The 18156-nt window shown below is 39.9% G+C and overlaps 1 pseudogene; it reads right to left on the bottom strand.

Annotated features, from left to right (window-relative positions):
* Positions 1-8022: 8022 nt before the first annotated feature.
* LOC116270468 lies at positions 8023-8226 on the bottom strand (annotated as a pseudogene).
* Positions 8227-18156: the final 9930 nt, after the last annotated feature.

An 18156-nucleotide genomic window follows, 5' to 3' on the forward strand; every position in this document is an offset into this window, starting at 1 on the left:
GAAAATGTACAACCATAGTAAAAAACTAACATTTGTGTCACTGAAGTCCCAGAAGAGAAGAAATAGTTGACGCCATTAGACTTTGATGAGTTATAAACGTGGAAATATCTAAAGCAACTACTAGAAAATTACAAAGCTGTATACCCAAAAACACTATAGATAAACCAAAATGGAATTCTAAAAACGTTCAAGTGATCCACAGGAAAGCAGGAAAAAAACAAACAGGGAACAAACAGAAAACAGCAGACTTAAGCTTTACTGTATCAACAAATACATTAGATGTAAATGCTCTAAATACACAAACTAAAAGACAGAGGTTGGAGACTGAATAAAAATACAATCCAACTTTGTATAGGAAATACACAAAAATAATGATATACAAAATTGAAAACAAAACAAAACAAACATTAGTGGTTGTTAATGAGTGACAGGGGCTGATATGACTGTAAAGAGGAAAGAGGTTGGTGGTGATGGAATAGTTTATATCTTGATTGTGGTTACATGAATATCATGAGTACTATGAAAAAATGACATAGAATCATACATTTATGTTGTGCCATGGTGAATTTCCTGGTTTTGATATTGTGGTATAATTATGTAAGATATAACCATTGGAGGAAACTGGATGAAGGGTATATGAGACCTCTCTGTACTATTTTGAAACTTCCTGAGAATCTGTAAGTGGAAATTTCATATATGAGCTTTCTTTTCTCATCTGAGAATCAGAATGGCTAAATAAATGATGGATGGATAGATTGATGGACTGATGGGAGAAACATTAAGTTCTGAATTTGCTGGTTTTTAAAATTGTGGGTTCTGAACATTTATTTTTCATTTGATGTCTGTTCTACTTTGATTTCACAGCAGCTACAGTTATCAAAACATTTGGTGGAGAACTACTCAAAGATAGAAAGAGGATTGTATCAGCCTCTGGCTAAATGCTCTAAGGGAATGTGCAGAAATGAGATGCACAAAAAGCACATAAAACACATTTGGAACTAGCACAAGTACAAAATAAGTAATCTGAAAACCAACCTATCCGATCACTGGTTTATCTATACATGAAGATTTACCAAAGAGATCGAGATACTGGTGACATCTAAAATACACTCACATTAAAAAAATCTTTTCAAAATGTGGCTCTAAGGTAAACCTTCTTATTTTCTTCTTTTTTTCTATACGGATCCTCTGAAGGCCAGACTAGATGATCATTTTTGCCACCTACACAAACTTGGCCACATGTGAGAACAGCAACCTCAGCTCTAACTTCTCACCTTACAAAAGGTAGTAAATTTTTCCCTGAGAAGCACCATGTCTTCTTCAATCTTGCCACTCTGGATTTGATATATAACCTCTCTCAAGGTGCCAGTCACATGGCCAATCCCCTTAGTCCACACATAAGTACCCCCAGCTAACAAGAGAGTACATTCTCTCTGTCCTCAGTGCCACCTCCCCCATGCATCAAGGAAAGAGGCAAGGTCAAGGTCATGTGTTCACAACCGTATGGAAGCCTTCAAATATTTTTCCAAGTAAGACTCAGATTCTGTTTCCAATTGGTGAGTTTTTTTTTTTTTTTTTTTTTTTTTTAATGCAAGGGGTTCTCCAATATGATCAATCACATCAGTGCTCAGGGCCAGAGCCATATATACCAGAGATTATAGAAAGGAGAAGCAAAGGAAGACAAAGCAATTAGTATTGCTAACCACTGCTGTAATGATTATTATTGACAAGAAGGAACGACCATGGTGATGCCTGCAACTTCCATGAAAGTTAACCCTACCCAGACTAACCAGTACAAACTTTAAAAAATTATTGTTGTTTATCAAGGACATGTCATACTTGGGAATATATCTGTGCCACGGAAAGAGATATGGCATCTTGAAATTATGGGTAACGTAGATAAAGGGCTGGAGCTCTGCCAAGGTAAAAGTTGTAAAACTGGATTGATTTTTGCTACAGCTTGCTAAGGGCTCCCCAGAGCCGGGATGCAATGTTCAAATATAATAATTGATAGCCTGAAAAAATATTTCTGATAAGTGTGCAGAGGTAACGCAGAGCCCTGCCTGAGATGAAGTGAGCCTTTTTGCTTCAGCAAACCCTACGACCAAAGTGACCCAGATCCCGGCGCTGCCGTTGCCTTCTCTGATTAGAGCCACCCGGCTTCCTGCTCCCTTCTTCTTCCCTCCCCACTTCCATCCACCCCTCCTGGCTTCCACCTCCTCCTGCCTGTGCTGCAGCTTCCTCCAGCTGCAGAGAAAATGGTCTTGGCCTTCAAATAGGGGCATTTGTTAAACGCTGTTGTGGAGAAGTAATTATCCAACCATCAGACCTGTATGTGTGGGGGGAAATCGCATTCGTTCATATCACCTTGGTAATCCCAGGGGGCAGAGGGGTTCACGTTAATCTGACCCCTTTTCAGTCTTGCCTTGGTGAGCTGACCACCCCAAGCTGTGAGTGTGTATGTCTAAATTGCCCAGGATTCAATTGAACACATTAAAATTTAAAAAGGATTTAACTGAAAATTTTCAATAGCTTCTGAGAGGGGGGATAATTTATTAGCTCGGAGTAAATTAAAATCTCAAGCAGGGGTAAAGACTCCAAAGATTGCTTTAATACATTTTATATGCTTTCAAAAGAAATGTTCTTTTAAATGGTCCAAAAATCAGCTAATTTTGTCCTATTTAGCAAATTACCTCCTAAGGCCACAATGTTGAAAAACTTAACAATTATTTTTTTTAAAGCAAAAAATAGAAGGGGAGTGAAAAAATCACACACCTTCCATAGGAAACAACCAAACCCTAAACTGCTGTGTCTTTTATATGCCACAGTTAGGATTTTTTTTTGTTTTGTTTTTGCCTTTCTTAATTCAAAAGTCAGTGAAACATTTGTGTTACCTTCTGCCAGGTCACACGGGGACCTTTTTTTCCACAGGGTGATTGCAGGCAGGAGGAGGGTGGAAGGTTAATGGAGGGGCATTGGAAGGCTAAGTCCCATGCGCCATGCTGATAATTTATACCTTTATTTCAGGCCACATTCACCTGTGGAGCAGCAAGGCCGTGGAGGTGACCCGAACTTGTTGCCCTGTTCAGCCCAGCGGCTGTCCTTATCCTGACAGGAGATTTCTTGCTTTGAATTATCTGTGTAATAAAAGAGTACTTCCGAGCTTCCACTGACATTCTGAGGCTGAGAGAGGAAGATCCATTTTTCTTTTTTTTTTTTTTTTTTTTTTTTTTTTTTTTTTTTTTTTTTTTTTTGAGACGGAGTCTTGCTCTGTCGCCCAGGCTGGAGTGCAGTGGCGCAATCTCGGCTCACTGCAAGCTCCGCCTCCCGGGTTCACGTCATTCTCCTGCCTCAGCCTCCCGAGTAGCTGGGACTACAGGCGCCCGCCGCTGCGCCCGGCTAATTTTTTTCTATTTTTTTTTAGTAGAGACGGAGTTTCACCATGGTCTCGATCTCCTGACCTTGTGATCCGCCCGCCTCGGCCTCCCAAAGTGCTGGGATTACAGGCGTGAGCCACCGCGCCCGGCCCCCATTTTTCCCCATCTAATTCCTTCTTTCACTTTTTTTTCTGATGATGAAAAAATATTTTTTTTTTGGTTTGCATTTTGGAGGATTTTCTTAATGTGCTGCATACAGCTCCTGGCTTGTGGTCCACTGGGGGCTGTCTCTCCTCAGACTGAAATGACTAGGCAGTGAAAGAGATTCCCCTTTTCCAAGGAGTGCCTCTATTTTAGAATTCAGGGTGGAGCACACTGGCAACTTTTTGGGGGCACTTTAGATATGAATCAGTTTGAAGGCATAGCTATGATCCTTTCAGAGGCCATTTAGTGCCAAACTGTATCCTGTGATTTATGCGTATACCCATCTGATTAAAGACAAGACAGATGATAAACAGAAAATAAAAGAAAATGAAGAAGAAGTAAAAGAAGTGTGAACAGTCAGCCTGAGAAGCTTGCTCCTGTTCTTTCTAATCAGAAATTCGTTATTTAAGTGTCACACCTCCATTCTGGGTAGCTGTGAAACACAGCCCTGGGGAGCAGGCAATAAAAATACAATGCCCCCGACACAGCTGTGACTTCCAGTTTCTTATTGCCCAGTCTAAAAAGTACCTGCTGCTTCTACCCAGGGCTCATCACAAAGATAAAAGATAAAATCCAGACCTCAGGATTTTGGACTGATGTGAGGCCTGAAAGTATCACTCAATGGAAACAAGTAGAAATGATTTTTATGGTTGGTTGACTGAAATTTGCAAATTTGCGTGTGTGACAAAAGAGTTGTAAGATATGAGATCCATGAGGGAAGAAAAAATTAGAAGAATTTCAAACTTAACAAACTCTTCTTAATGTTTTGGCAACCCAGGAAGTGAGAGGCCTTGTTTGTGAAAATTATCCAATTCTTAAATGTCAGGAATTTACTTAGAAAGAGTAGTTACTAATCTCAGTTCTCTTCATCCTCATTATTATTTCTGTATTTTCTAGTTCATTAATATCTGTTATCTTTTTATTTTTTCCTTCTATTTCTTTGGACTTCTTTTATAATTTTTTCTAACTTATTAAGTTGAACATTTACCTCATTAATTTTTTATTGTAATTACTGGTTTATTTGGACATTTTATACTATGTTATTTTATGTTTTCAATTTTCAGTGACTTTGTTTACTTTTTCTTTTTTAAAAAAAATTTTTATTAGTTTGATAGCATTTCTTTATTTTTATCCTCTCACCTCCTTCTTGGATTGGAACATGGTTTAAGCATTTTATTTTGGTTTTTCTAAAAGTTGCACTACAGCTAGATTTAGCTAAGGAAGTATATAGCCTTCTGGCCCCTTACATACATGGTCCTCCTCTAAGACATAGCAATGTGGCTCAGATGTTTTTGTAAAATTTGAAAAATTTAAAATAGTGTTTTATTCTTTTCTTAAGAGAAAATAATGTAAGTTCCCCAGATTATATAAGATTCAGGTCCCCCAAATCCTGGTTCTGCAATACCTTTATATTATTATTATTATTAGTAGTAGTAGTAGTATTGAGATGGAGTCTCACTCGGTTGTCTAGGCTGGAGTGCAGTGGCTCAATCTCGGCTCACTGCAACATCTGCCTCCTAGGTTCAAGTGATTCTCCTGTCTCAGGCTCCTGAGTAGCTGGGATTACAGGCGCCCACGCCCAGCTAATTATTTTTTTGTCCTTTTAGTAGAGATAGGGTTTTGCCATGTTGGCCAGGCTGGTCTTGAACTCCTGACCTTAGGTGATCCACCCGCCTAGGTCTCCCAAAGTGCTGGGATTACAGGTATGAGCCACCACGCCCAGCCAATACCCTTACACTTTAACAAGCACTTTTGATGTGAAGAGTCTAAGCTTATCAACATTTCTGCTCTCTCCAAGAGGAACTAAATCCTTTAGTTCTTATCGTCCCCTCTTTTTTTTCTATGCTATTGTTGAATGGGATTTTGAGTCCTTGTTTTTAAGCTTTCCAAGTTTAGATATACCTTTAATTTTTCTTTTTCTTTCTTTTCTTTTCTTTCTTTTTTTTTTTTTTTTTTTGACAGAGTCTTGCTCTGTCTCCAGACCGAAGTGCAGTGGCACCATCTCGGCTCACTGCAACCTTCGCCTCCTCGGTTCAAGCGATTCTCCTGCCTCAGCCTCCCGAGTAGCTGGGACTACAGATACATGTCACTTAATTTTTCTTAATAAGTCAGTTTAGATTCATTTATGTTTATAAATTTTCAAAATCATCAGTCTCTTGCAATTCACTTTTCCTCCCTTCCTTCCTTCCTTCCTCCTTTCCTTCCTTCCCTCCTTCTTTCCTTCCTTCCCTCCTTCCTTCCTTCCTTCTTTCCTTCCTTCTTTTCTTTTTCTTTTCTTTCCTTTCTTTCCTTCTTTCTTCTTTCTTTTCTTTCTTTGGAGTTTTGCTCTTGTCACCCAGGCTGGAGTGCAGTGGCATGATCCCGGGTCATTGCAACCTTCGCCTCCCAGGCCCAAGCAATTCTCCTGCCTCAGCTTCCTGAGTAGCTGGGATTACAGGCGCGTGCCACCATGCCCAGCTAATTTTTTTGTATTTTTAGTAGAGATGGGATTTCACCATGTTGGCCATGCTGGTCTAGAACTCGTGACCCCAGGTGATCCACTCACCTTGGCCTCTCAAAGTGCTCGGATTACAGGCATGAACCATTGTGTCCAGCCTATTCAGTTTCTGTTCAATATCTTTTTTTAGTGTTTCTTGAATCACAGTCTATGAATGCTATACTGTCTAAATCTTTATTTTACTTTTACTTGTAAATAACAGTTTAACTGCCTGTAGGTTAACAAGTTCTACTTTTTTCTGGCCTTTATGATAGATGAAGAGATACCTGTAGTCAGCACCATGTGCTTCCTTTGTGAGTAATTTCTATTTTTTTCTAATTCTCTTCAAGATATTTCCTTTGTTTTTATTTTTTCTAATTTCATTTCGACGTGTCTAGGTATAAATTTATTTTTACTTGTTTGGGAATTGGGGCACTTCTCTAATCTGATTTTCTTCAGTTCTGCAAAATTATCAATTATTTTTTCTTCAAATATTCTTTTACTTGGTGGATTTATTAGATGAATATGAGACATTATTTCTGTTGCTTAACTCTTTTGACACTTTACATTTTGTATTTATTTATGCTGCATTTTGAGGGATTTTTCTCAGAATTGTGTTCCAGTTTATTGAGTCTTTTGTCAGCTTTATCTAATCTGCTGCTTAACCTATCCAATGTTTTTAAACATATTAATGACCACAATTTTAGTTTCTAGATGGTTTTAAAATTTGTTATTAAAAGTGCCAGCTTTTTTGCATATTTCTTGTTCTTTGGTTATGATTTGTATCTGGTGGGTTATTTTGTGTGGGAGGAGTCATATGCCACCACCCCAGTTGCATAGTTGTCTGTACAAAGCAGCTTTCCTTTTCTTTTTTTAGATTTATTGGGATTTCATATTACAGATAAAATCCCACTTAAGGCTCCCATACACCTGGATAATAATATAAATTTGATCTTCCCATGCACTCATGGCACAAAATTGGTGTTCTGATTTCTTGCAGGAGACCTTTTTCTCTTTTATAGCTGTCAGCAGGGAGAAAGTTACATTGCTGTTTCCCCAGGTTGGTGAGTGGAGTTAATTTCTCTTTTTGTGACCTGGACTGTCTTGGCTTTATAAAAATAGCTATTTCAGGGCTAGGCGCCATGGCACACACCTGTAATCCCAGCACTTTGGGACGCCGAGGTGGGTAGATCACCTGAGGTCAGGAGTTTGAGACCAGCCTGACCAACATGGTGAAACCCCATCTCTACCAAATACAAGGAATTAGCCAGGTGTGGTGGTGCATGCCTGTAATCCCAGCTACTTGGGAGGCTGAGGCAGGAGAAGCACTTGACCCTGGGAGGCCGAAGTTGCAGTGACCCAGGATCATGCCACGGCACTCCAGCCTGGTGACAAGAGCCATACTCCATCAAAAAGAAAGGAAGAAAGGAAGGGAGGGAGGGAGGGCAAAAAGAAAGGGAGGGAGGAAGGAAGGAAGAAAGGAAGGAACGAAGGAAGGAAGGAAGGAAGGAAGGAACGAAGGAAGGAAGGAAGGAAAGAAGGAAGGAAGGAAGGAAGGAGAAGTTTTCTCACCTGTTCCAGTGTGGTTGTTAAAGTCACAGCCCCAAGCCCTAGGGTCTGTTATCAGGGAAGATACTTCTGTGACCAGTGGTGGCTTCTGCTCTAGCTTTGCATGAGCTTTGAGATTCTAGTACTGGGAGGGTTCCTTTTGCCTTTTGAATTTGCTTGTGCATTGTTATTTGTTTTAAACATATTTATACATTTATATCAAGAGGTGGACTTCTCTAGTCCACCTAGAGCTGGGTCTGCCATGTTGCTGAAGTCTCACATAGGTATTTAGAGCATTTACAGCTACTTGAAATTTGTTATGCGACAAAGGGTTTCTTAGCTTCTAACATGTTGGGAACAATGTCTATATTCAATGAGGAACTATTATATGATTTTTTGTTCAAAGTCCTAATGGAAACCACTCAGACTGCATCCTCTCCTTCTTACTCTCCTGAAAGAAGAGAACTATCATCAATAGCAAACAGCAGCTGCAATAAAACAACACTTAGAGCAGGCTCCACGCTCAGGAGAGATTGCTGTGCCTCCTTCTCGTGGTTTCTGGTGCTCCACACTGTCAGAGAACCGTCTCTGGTACTGAACTACAGAAATGATCCTGGCCGGGCGCGGTGGCTTACACCTGTAATCCCAGCACTTTGGGAGACTGAGGCGGGCGGATCACGAGGTCAGGAGATTGAGACCATCCTGGCTAACATGGTGAAACCTCGTCTCTACTAAAAATACAAAAAAAAAAAAAAAAAAGGTAGCTGGGTCGTGGTGGTGGGCACCTGTAGTTCCAGCTGAGGCAGGAGAATGGCGTGAACCCGGGAGCGGAGGTTGCAGTGAGCCAAGATCGCACCACTGCACTCCAGCCTGGGGGACAGAGCAAGACTCCATCTCAAAACAAAACAAACAAAAAGAAATGATCCCTAGAAGAATAGTCTTACCTTACATCACATAACTGGAAACAAGAGAGTGACATAGGTGTTGGTTTTTATTAATAAAACAGAACTTGTGCACTTGTATACATTTAGCAAGCATTTTAAACGTGCCAGCTGTTGTCCTCAGCACTCCATTGCAATAGCTAATTTAATCTTGACCAAATCCTCTGATGCAGACACTGTCATTACCTCTATGTGAGTAAACATTTCAGCTGATGAGGAGACTCAATTAAAAGGTAGGTAACTTGATGAGGAAGCCTTACGGTAGGATTTAGAACAGTACACCTTGAGTCAGTCCATATAGCAGATATAGGAATGATGATAATGATTAATTAATTAGCAATAATAATAATAGCAGATAACATTTATTAAGTGCATATTATATTCCAGGCAGTTTTCTAAGCACCTTTTATAAAATTAACCAATTTACATCATCACAAAAATCCCATGAGCCTGTTGTTATTTTTGTCCCCAATTTACAGGTGAACAAAAACAAAGGCACAGACTAAAAGTCACATAGCGAGTAAATAGTAGATTTTGGGTTGGAACACAGGTAGTTGGATTGTAAAGCTCGCCCTCAGAAATTATCCTCAGTGATAAGGAAAGACGAAAGATTAGTTAGCTGGGTGCTCTAGTGGTCCAGTAAGGAAGTAACCAGGGTTTGAGCTGAAATCATGATAGTAAGAATGAGGGAGGGATAGACACGAGAGCCACGAAGGAGTTAAAACAAAACCTCTTGGCTTCCTGTAGTTCTGGGAGACAAAGAGCCTGAGGGTCAGGGAGGACCTAAGGGTTATTTCCTGACCCCTGGCTGGTGTCAGATCATAGTGCTTTTACCCAAACTGAGGGTAAGTGAGGAAGTTTCGGATGCAAACATGTGCCTCGTTCTATTAAAGAAATATGAAGATGAAAAGTTTTGTTGAATTCAACTATTATTTTGATAACACTTAATTGAAGATTAGCCTATTAAATAATTCAAGAGCATCTGTAGTTGTTTTTGTGAAATGAATTTTCTGCAGCATGAGTGCTACTGCACACCCCTCTATATGTAAGTAAATATCCACATTTCGTGAAGTCAGGGGCACCTCACCACTCTTTTGTCAAACATCATGTCACTTGGTTACCTATTTTCTAGGGATGTAAAATTAAGTGACAGTTTAACATGTTATTCACAAAATCCACTGCATTGAGACCATGTGTGCGTTGAGAATTATGCTTCCTGTCCCTTTTAAATGAAGGTGAGTTCCCTCACCAACTGCCGAGATCTCATGCAGCGGTTGATTTCCCAGAGTCATGATAGATTTGTAGTGATCCAGCCAAATGCTTGCACATGGCTCCTCCCCCTGACTACAGATACACATCTTCAAGACAGGTGGCCTATGTTGGGAGTAGTCTGGGGACATGAATGAGACAAAAGCTAAGTAGCCCACATGGGCACTGAACCCCTAACCTTCGCCTCATTAGCACAGTGCTCTGACCATCTGAGCTTACCCGCCACAGACTAATGATGTGTGCATGGAGGCACAGCCACATCAATCACATTTTCCAAAGCAAAACTCACTACCCTGAAAGTAACCGGTAGAACCATCCGTATAGATGTGCTCACCAAGGGAACGCAAAGCTATCCTAATGGATGGCTGACGTGCTGCTTTTCCACAAGCCATTCATTCATCATCCCTAGATCCTAAAAGGATTTCAAGATGCCTAGGAATTCACCTTAGTTAATTCACACTTTTATGAATGTACTTCTTCCCTGTCAGGTACTCTAGAGAGCATAGATACAACTCGTGATTCTGATACCTCAACAAGTAAAGTGTTGAAATTCCCCCGGATAGGGATTCATCTGTTTTCATAGACAGACCTTTAGTGGTTGTGACTGATCCTCAGAGAATCTTTAAGCCCCTGAAATTTTAGGTAAAAAAATGTGTGCGTGTGTGTGTGTGTGTGTGTGTGTACAAGTGCAGTTTTTCCACTTTGGGGAATATTTTCAATTTTGTTTAGATTTTAGGTATATGTGACTCAAAGCCTAAGATATGTGGCCTTAACTCGGTAAAGAAGATAAGGGAGAAAAAAACTCCAAAAACATACTTACTGTAGAGCCTACTCTAGGTAAGAAGTCACTTATATTGTTTTTATTTTATTTTAAAAATTTAATTTTATTTTACGTACTGAGATACATGTGCAGGATGTGCAGGTTTGTTCCATAGGTAAACATGTGTGATGGTGGTTTGCTGTACCTATCAATCCATCATCTAGGTATTAACCCCAGCATGCATTAGCTATTTTTCCTGATGCTCTCCCACCTCCCCGAAACCACCCTCCCAAATAACCTTTCAACTACATTACGATACAGATCCTCATTCTCTTTTAGAGTTATTTGCTATTTGAAAAAACATCCAAATAGACATTTCTCCAAAGAACATACCCAAGTGGTTAACAAGCCACAGGAAGATGCTTACCCCACTGTGTGTTGTTGCCCTCCCTATGTCCATATATTCACATCGTTCAGCTCCCACTCATAAGTGAGAACATGCAGTGTTTGGTTTTCTATTCCTGCGTTAGTCTGCTGAGGATAATGGCTTTGAGCTCCATCCATGTTCCTGCAAAGGACATGATCTCATTTCTTTTTATGGCTGTATAGTATTCCATGGTGTATATGTACCACGTTTTTCTTATCCAGTCTATCATTGATGGGCATTTAGATGGATCCCATGTATTTGCTATTGTGAATAGTGCTGCAATGAACATACGTGTCCATGTATCATTATGATAGAATGATTTATATATCCAGTAATGGAATTGCTAGGTCAAATGGCATTTCTGGTTCTAGGTCTTTGAGGAATCTCCACACTGTCTTCCACAATGGTTGAACTAATTTACATTCCCACCAACAGTGTAAAAGTGTTCCTATTTCTCTGCAGCCTTGCCAGCATCTGTTGTTTCTTGACTTTTTAATAATCACCTATTCTGACTGGTGTGAGATGGTATCTCATTGTGGTTTGATTTGCATTTCTCTAATGATCCGTGATGTTGAGCTTTTTTCACATGTTTGCTGGCCACATAAATTTCTTCTTTTGAGAAGTGTCTGTTCATGTCCTTTGCCCACTTTTTAACGAGGTTGTTTGGTTTTTTTTTTTCTAGTAAGTTTGTTTAAGTTCCTTGTAGATTCTGGGTATTAGACCTTTGTTAGATGGATAGATTGCAACAATTTTCTTTCATTCTGTGAGTTGTCTGCTCACTGTGATGATAGTTTCTTTTGCTGTGTCGAGGCTCTTTAGTTTAATTAGATCAAATTCGTCAATTTTAGCTTTTGTTGCAATTCCTTTTGGCATCTTCATCATGAAATATTTGCCCTTGCCTATGTTCTGAATAGTATTGCCTAGATTTTCTTCTAGGGATTTTATAGTTTTTGGTTTTACATTTAAGCCTTCAAACCATCTTGAGGTATTTTTATATAAAGTGCAAGGAAGGGGTCTAGTTTCAATTTTCTGCATGTGACTAGCCAGTTCTCCCAACACCATTTATTAAATAGGGAATCCTTTCTCCATTGCTTGTTTTTGTCAGGTTTGTCAAAAATGAGATGGTTGTAGACATGTGGTCTTATTTCTGAGTGCTCTGCTCTGTTCCATTGATCTATGTGTCTGTTTTGGTACCAGTACTATGCTGTTTTGGTTACTGTAGCCTTGTAGTATGGTTTGAAGTTGGGTGGCATGATGCCTCCAGCTTTGTTCTTTTTTTAGGATTGTCTTGGATATATGGGCTCTTTTTTGGTTCCATATGGATTTTAAAGTTCTTTTTTTTCTAGTTCTGTGAAGAATGTCAATGGTAATTTAATGGGAATACCACTGAATCTAAATTACTTTGGGTTGTATGACCACCTTCATGATATTGATTCTTCCTAACCATGAGCATGGAGTGTTTTTCCATTTGTTTGCATCCTCTCTGATTTCCTTGAGCAGTCACTTGTATTATTTTTAATGGTGGACAGAGACAATGTTGATACCATGGCAAGTGTATGAGAACACCTGAATGCCTGAGGCTGAAAGTGCGCATGTGTTGCAGAATCAACTTACTTAGAGAGGGAGTGATTGTACCTCTGACCAGCCCAGCACTGGGGACATCTGATGAAAGTGTGTACTCGGCACCAAATTCCAGAACCCTGGGTGAGAGATCGCATCTGGTTTATTGAAAACTGTTGCTAATTTTAGCCAAAAACATCTACTTGGAAAGCGAGGAAAAGGTGAACGATCCACACACTTTCGGCTTCCTCTGATACGGAATTTGGAAGATTCCCAGAAAGACAGACGGGTTGGAATATGTAAATAACCCAGCATCAGGACTGGCAGAGAGGTGATGCTAGAGGACAGTAAGAGTAGAAATGAGAGTAGTTCTAGGAAGTTTGTACTGGAGGGTACTAGGCGGTTTACATACATCATTGGGCTAATTCTGACAGCAGCCCCAGAGGTAGACTTACAATATTACCCCACAGTTAGAAATGGGGCAAGTAGCAATTGGAGAAGGTTAAGTAAATGACCAGGTGTCATGCAGCCGCAGTCCTGGCATCAGTATTTGAATCTAGGCTGCTTACTCCACAGCCTGTGCTCTAAGCCAGGGGCCAGCAAACTGTGGCTCACAGGCCAGATCCAGCCCGTTGCCTATATTTGGAAGTAAAATTTTGATGGAATGTAGCCACTCTCATTTGTTTGCATGCTGTCTATGACTGTGTCTGTGCTCCCGTGGCAGAGAGGAGTGGTTGTAGCAGAGGTTATCTGACCTACAGAGAACTGAGGCCCTGAACAAAATGAAAATGCAGGGCCTCCAGTTCATAAATTATTAAGAATTTTGAAACAGTAACAGTAGAACATTCACCCAAGCAAACGGCCCTTCTAAAGTGTGGGTCTTTGTGCAACTGCATAGTTCTCATGGCCTTGAAGCCGACTCTGGGCCCACAACATCTAAACTATGACTATATGGCACGGTACAGAAATATTTTCCTCTGATGTTTTTCTATTTCCAGCCCATGATAAAGCTTCACTGTTCCACAAATGAGAGAAATGGATGAGGTTTCCCACAAATCTAGATGGTCCCGAAGTATTCACCATAAAAAACTATCCTTTAGTTTGAGATTTTATCCTTATCCAATTTTTGATGCTAAAATACCCTTTTTGATGGAATGATAGGAAGAGTAGATAATAGACATTTGTTTGTCTTATGTCCTTAATTGGCAAAATAAAAAGTTTATTACCATATGTCAAGAATCTAATTAAAAAAGAATTACCAGTATAGTAGTCACTAGAGGTGCATAATGTTAAATGGATAGACAGAAGAAACCAAAGCACAGTGTTGAGTAAAACCCAGAGTGGGATATAAAGTGCGGTATCTCCGCCACACATAAATAAATACATGCTCTCTCTATTTCAAACATGTGTGCATAGCAAAGACGTATACCAAACTGAGTGAGAGTGGGGGGGGGGGGGGAAGCTGGGATTGGGAATGGAGTTGAAGAAAAAAGCATGAGATTAGACAAGAGGAAGGCCTTGTACCTATCGATTTTCATAATACGTCCTGAACTGAGAGTGCAATGAACTGAACTGAACTTTTACTGTCTGATATTCTTTTTTTTTTTTTGAGATGGAGTCTTGCTCTGTCGCCCAGGCTGGAGCGCAGTGGCCAGATCTCAGCTCACTGCAAGCTCTGCCTCCCGGGTTTACGCCATTCTCCTGCCTCAGCCTCCCGAGTAGTTGGGACTACAGGCACCCGCCACCTCGCCCGGCTAGTTTTTTGTATTTTTTAGTAGAGATGGGGTTTCACCGTGTTAGCCAAGATGGTCTCGATCTCCTGACCTCGTGATCCACCCGTTTCGGCCTCCCAAAGTGCTGGGATTACAGGCTTGAGCCACCGCGCCCGGCCTACTGTCTGATATTCAAAACACAAACCGTCCTCACAGTGACACTTGAAATTCCAACTTGGAAAGCACTCCCCTAATGCTCCGCAAGGCATGCTGAGATGGACGGGTCTGCTCCTGGTCACTGCTTCTCAGCCATCCCAATGCCAGCATTCGAATAGCACTTTATGGTTTGCAAAACTCTTTCTCTTTTATTAGTGTTGGTATTCTTATATCCATTTTATCGACAAGAAACCTGAAACTCCAAAAGATTAAGATAATTAACCAACCAACACAAATGTGGCCGAACCTAGGCTCATGCTACGTCTTGTGACATTCAGTTTGATGCTTTTTCTAGTCTCCCCACGAAAGTTGACTCCCTGATGGGGTAAGATTCATCGTGCTTTAAGGGTGACAGCACGATTAGGAAATGTTTGCTTTTATGAAAACTTTGTTGGTAACATCTTTTAATACATTTGCCAATAAAGAAGGCAGTCATTCCTCAGGATCCCTCTGTCTCCTTCTTAACTGCGTTTTCTCCCATCCTCATACCCGGCTTTACCAAATTATGGGACCAAAGTGACCCTCAGAGATGATCCCAGTTTTGCACCAGGGTAGGACAAAAGTCAAATAATAACACGATGGTAACTGTTTATGCCTTAAATGATCTAATTCTGATATTCTAGGTCTCTTTGGTGTACCTGCCATGTCAACAGCCTTGCAAATGGGCTGTTCGTGCTCATGGCTAACTTAAATATCTTTGATGCATTTTAACTCTATTCCTGCCCTCCAAAAAACAGCCGCTTATATTCTAATGCACACTTTAAGACTGTTACTGGGTTTTCTCCTCTACTTTTGCCTAATTAAACCAAGATCCTTTTGCATTTTTTCATAAGGACTATTCACAAGACTAATCATTTTTGTTTTTCTTTTATGTCACATTTTACACTCTTTTGTCCCCGACTTTCTCTTGGATATTGCATGGCCTCTCTAGATACCTACTGTGATAGGTATCAAGACTAAAGTGATAGGTTAGGCCAATGATACTCAAAGTTTAGTCCCTGGACCAGCAGCCTCAGCATCAACAGGGAATTTGTTAGAAATGTAAATTGTGGGGTACCACTCCAAACCTATTGAATGAGAAGCTTTGGGAATGGGGACCCACAATCTGGTTTAGCAAGCCTCCCAGGGAACTCTGATGCATGTTAAAATTTGAGAATTACTTTTTAGCACATTCTTTCCTCTCCCTTTGTGAACAAAATACTTTTCAACCCCTTTGTGAACAAAATACTTTTCAGCCCCATTTGTGTTGAGTATGGTCACATAATTTACATTGGCCAATTGAATGTCAGTGAATGTGGTGCAGTCCTTAAATGTGCTCGTGTGGCTTGAGTTGGCTCTTGAGCTGCAGTGATTCAACACAAGAGGAACATGCACCTGGTCCAAGACAGTGTGGAATTACATGGAACACAACAGCTCAGTTTGTTTCAAAGAAAAGTAAAAGCAGAAATAAACTCTCCAGATGTCTATCTCTCTTACAGTCTAGACTCCACGATGGGTGGATAGTATAGGACTCATTAGAAAGCAAATACTTGCTCAGTCAATGAACTGGATGAGGACAGTCTATCATGCAAAATGCTAAAAATACGTAAATAAATTAATGCATGGAAAGAACTGATTACATAGTTCCTTATGAGTAAAATAAATCCCCAATCATAGCAGATGAAGTGAATAAAGCAGATTAATAATTTTCTCACACACACAAAAAGTAATTTATTAAGTAAATAAATCTCTCACGATGTCTGGAGGGAGACTGATGCTGTCATTGGTTCTGCAGGTTGATAATCAGGGTCAACATCTCTGTGGAGAAGGGGTTGGTACTGCTCGAGTTGGTCCCATTCTAGGTATTTTAAGTAGAGGGTATTTAATAAAGGGAATTGGCTATGTAAACACTGGAAGAGCAGAGAACCAAATGAAGATAGTGAGACCTTCCAGATATTAACGGCAGCAGAAAAGACCAGGTGGATAAAAGGAATAACTGAGGTGTATTATATATAGATTCATTGAGGTCTCCAGCAGACTTCCACTCAGATCCTACATTGTTCTCCTGCTCACAAGTGTTCCCTGTGTTAGACTGCTTCACTTCCCCCTAGTCCTGACAGTTCTTCCTAGATTACCCCTTAGTAAATAATTTGCTTTCACATTCTTGTCTCAGCTTCTGCTTCTGGGAGAACTCATGAAGACCCACTAACTGACTGTTTCAGGGACAAGTTGCTGAAAATCATCCATTGTGGAAGCAGAACTCATGTATTTTATTGAAATATTTTTTGAAAACATTCATGGATTGATCCACTTCTTCACTTTAGGAACCAACTCTTTGTCACTTGCCTTTCCTCCTCCCCCTCCTTGCTATTAAAAAGACATGGTGAGCTTGCAAATGCAGATGCATATAAAATTATCTGAAAAAATATATATATATGTGTGTGTGTGTGTGTGTGACGACCTAAATTTGTTTCTCCTCCTAAGCAGGATCACAATTTTACATTCTTTACATTCTTGCTTCAAGATTTGTGAAGGAAGAGCTTGCAGGAATTTCTCTGATATGCATTGTCCTTAAGAATTACTTATATACACACATCCCATCTTGTAACTCTCACTAAACAGACCATCAGCTGCAATACAACCTCTTCCCTGTCTCTTACTTCTAGCATCTTCTTCTCCCTATTATGCTGTCTGGATTAGAGATGTTTCATCTGTTTATCACCTACTGTTTACCTCATCACGATAACAATGGGTCATATTTGCTCACTTGATAATGAGCATATATAGTACTTGTATTTATATATATAAATATATAGTACTCATATTATTTCATATATAGTACTTATATTATTTAATTTTGATTTTGATTTTCAAAATAGGTTTTAAAGTAAATAGATTTACCATTTTATGGATGGAGAAACTGAGTCTCAGTTGAGCATTAAATGCCAAGCACGAAGTGATTTAGCCATTTGGGACAGAGCCTGGACTGGAGTCCGAGTGTCCTGTTTCCAACCTCAGAGCAATTTCCACATTTCCACATAGAACATCTCATAGTTAGCAGGTGACATTTAAGTAGAATGTCAAGAAGGGAAAGGTCTGGGGTTGGATACCTGGGTTCAGATACTACCTCTAACTTCAATTTCTCTGTATTAAGTAACTTTGTTACTCTCAGTTGCACTTTCTCTTATTAAAATGAGATCATACGACTGGGTGCGGTGACTCATGCCTATAATCCTAGCACTTAGGAAGGCTGAGGTGAGAAGGTTGCTTGAGGCCAGGAGTTCAAGGTTGCTGTGAGATGTGATTGTGTCACTGCTTTCTAGCCTGGGTGACAGAGTGAGACCCTGTCTCAAAAAAATAAGATAAAATAAATAAAATTAGACCATAGTAGTACTTTTCTTATAAGGTTAATGTGAGGATTTAATGGGATACAATATGCAAAATACTTACTAAAATCATAGCCAATCATATACCTGAATCAAAGACCTTCCTTAAGAAAATATGCCTTACACTGTAAAGGGTGTATATGTGTATGTGCTCGTGTGTGTGTAAGAGGAATGATTACAGGCTATCCAATAAAGATATTTTCTACTTAGAAAAGTTGAAACCTTCTGTTATTCTTTACCTTAAATCTGAGCAATTCCAATTATTACACTAATAAGTTTCTTACCAGTAGGCTGACTGCTT

Source organism: Papio anubis, chromosome 14 (genome assembly GCF_008728515.1).
Source record: "Papio anubis isolate 15944 chromosome 14, Panubis1.0, whole genome shotgun sequence".
NCBI classification, from domain to species: Eukaryota; Metazoa; Chordata; class Mammalia; order Primates; family Cercopithecidae; genus Papio; species Papio anubis.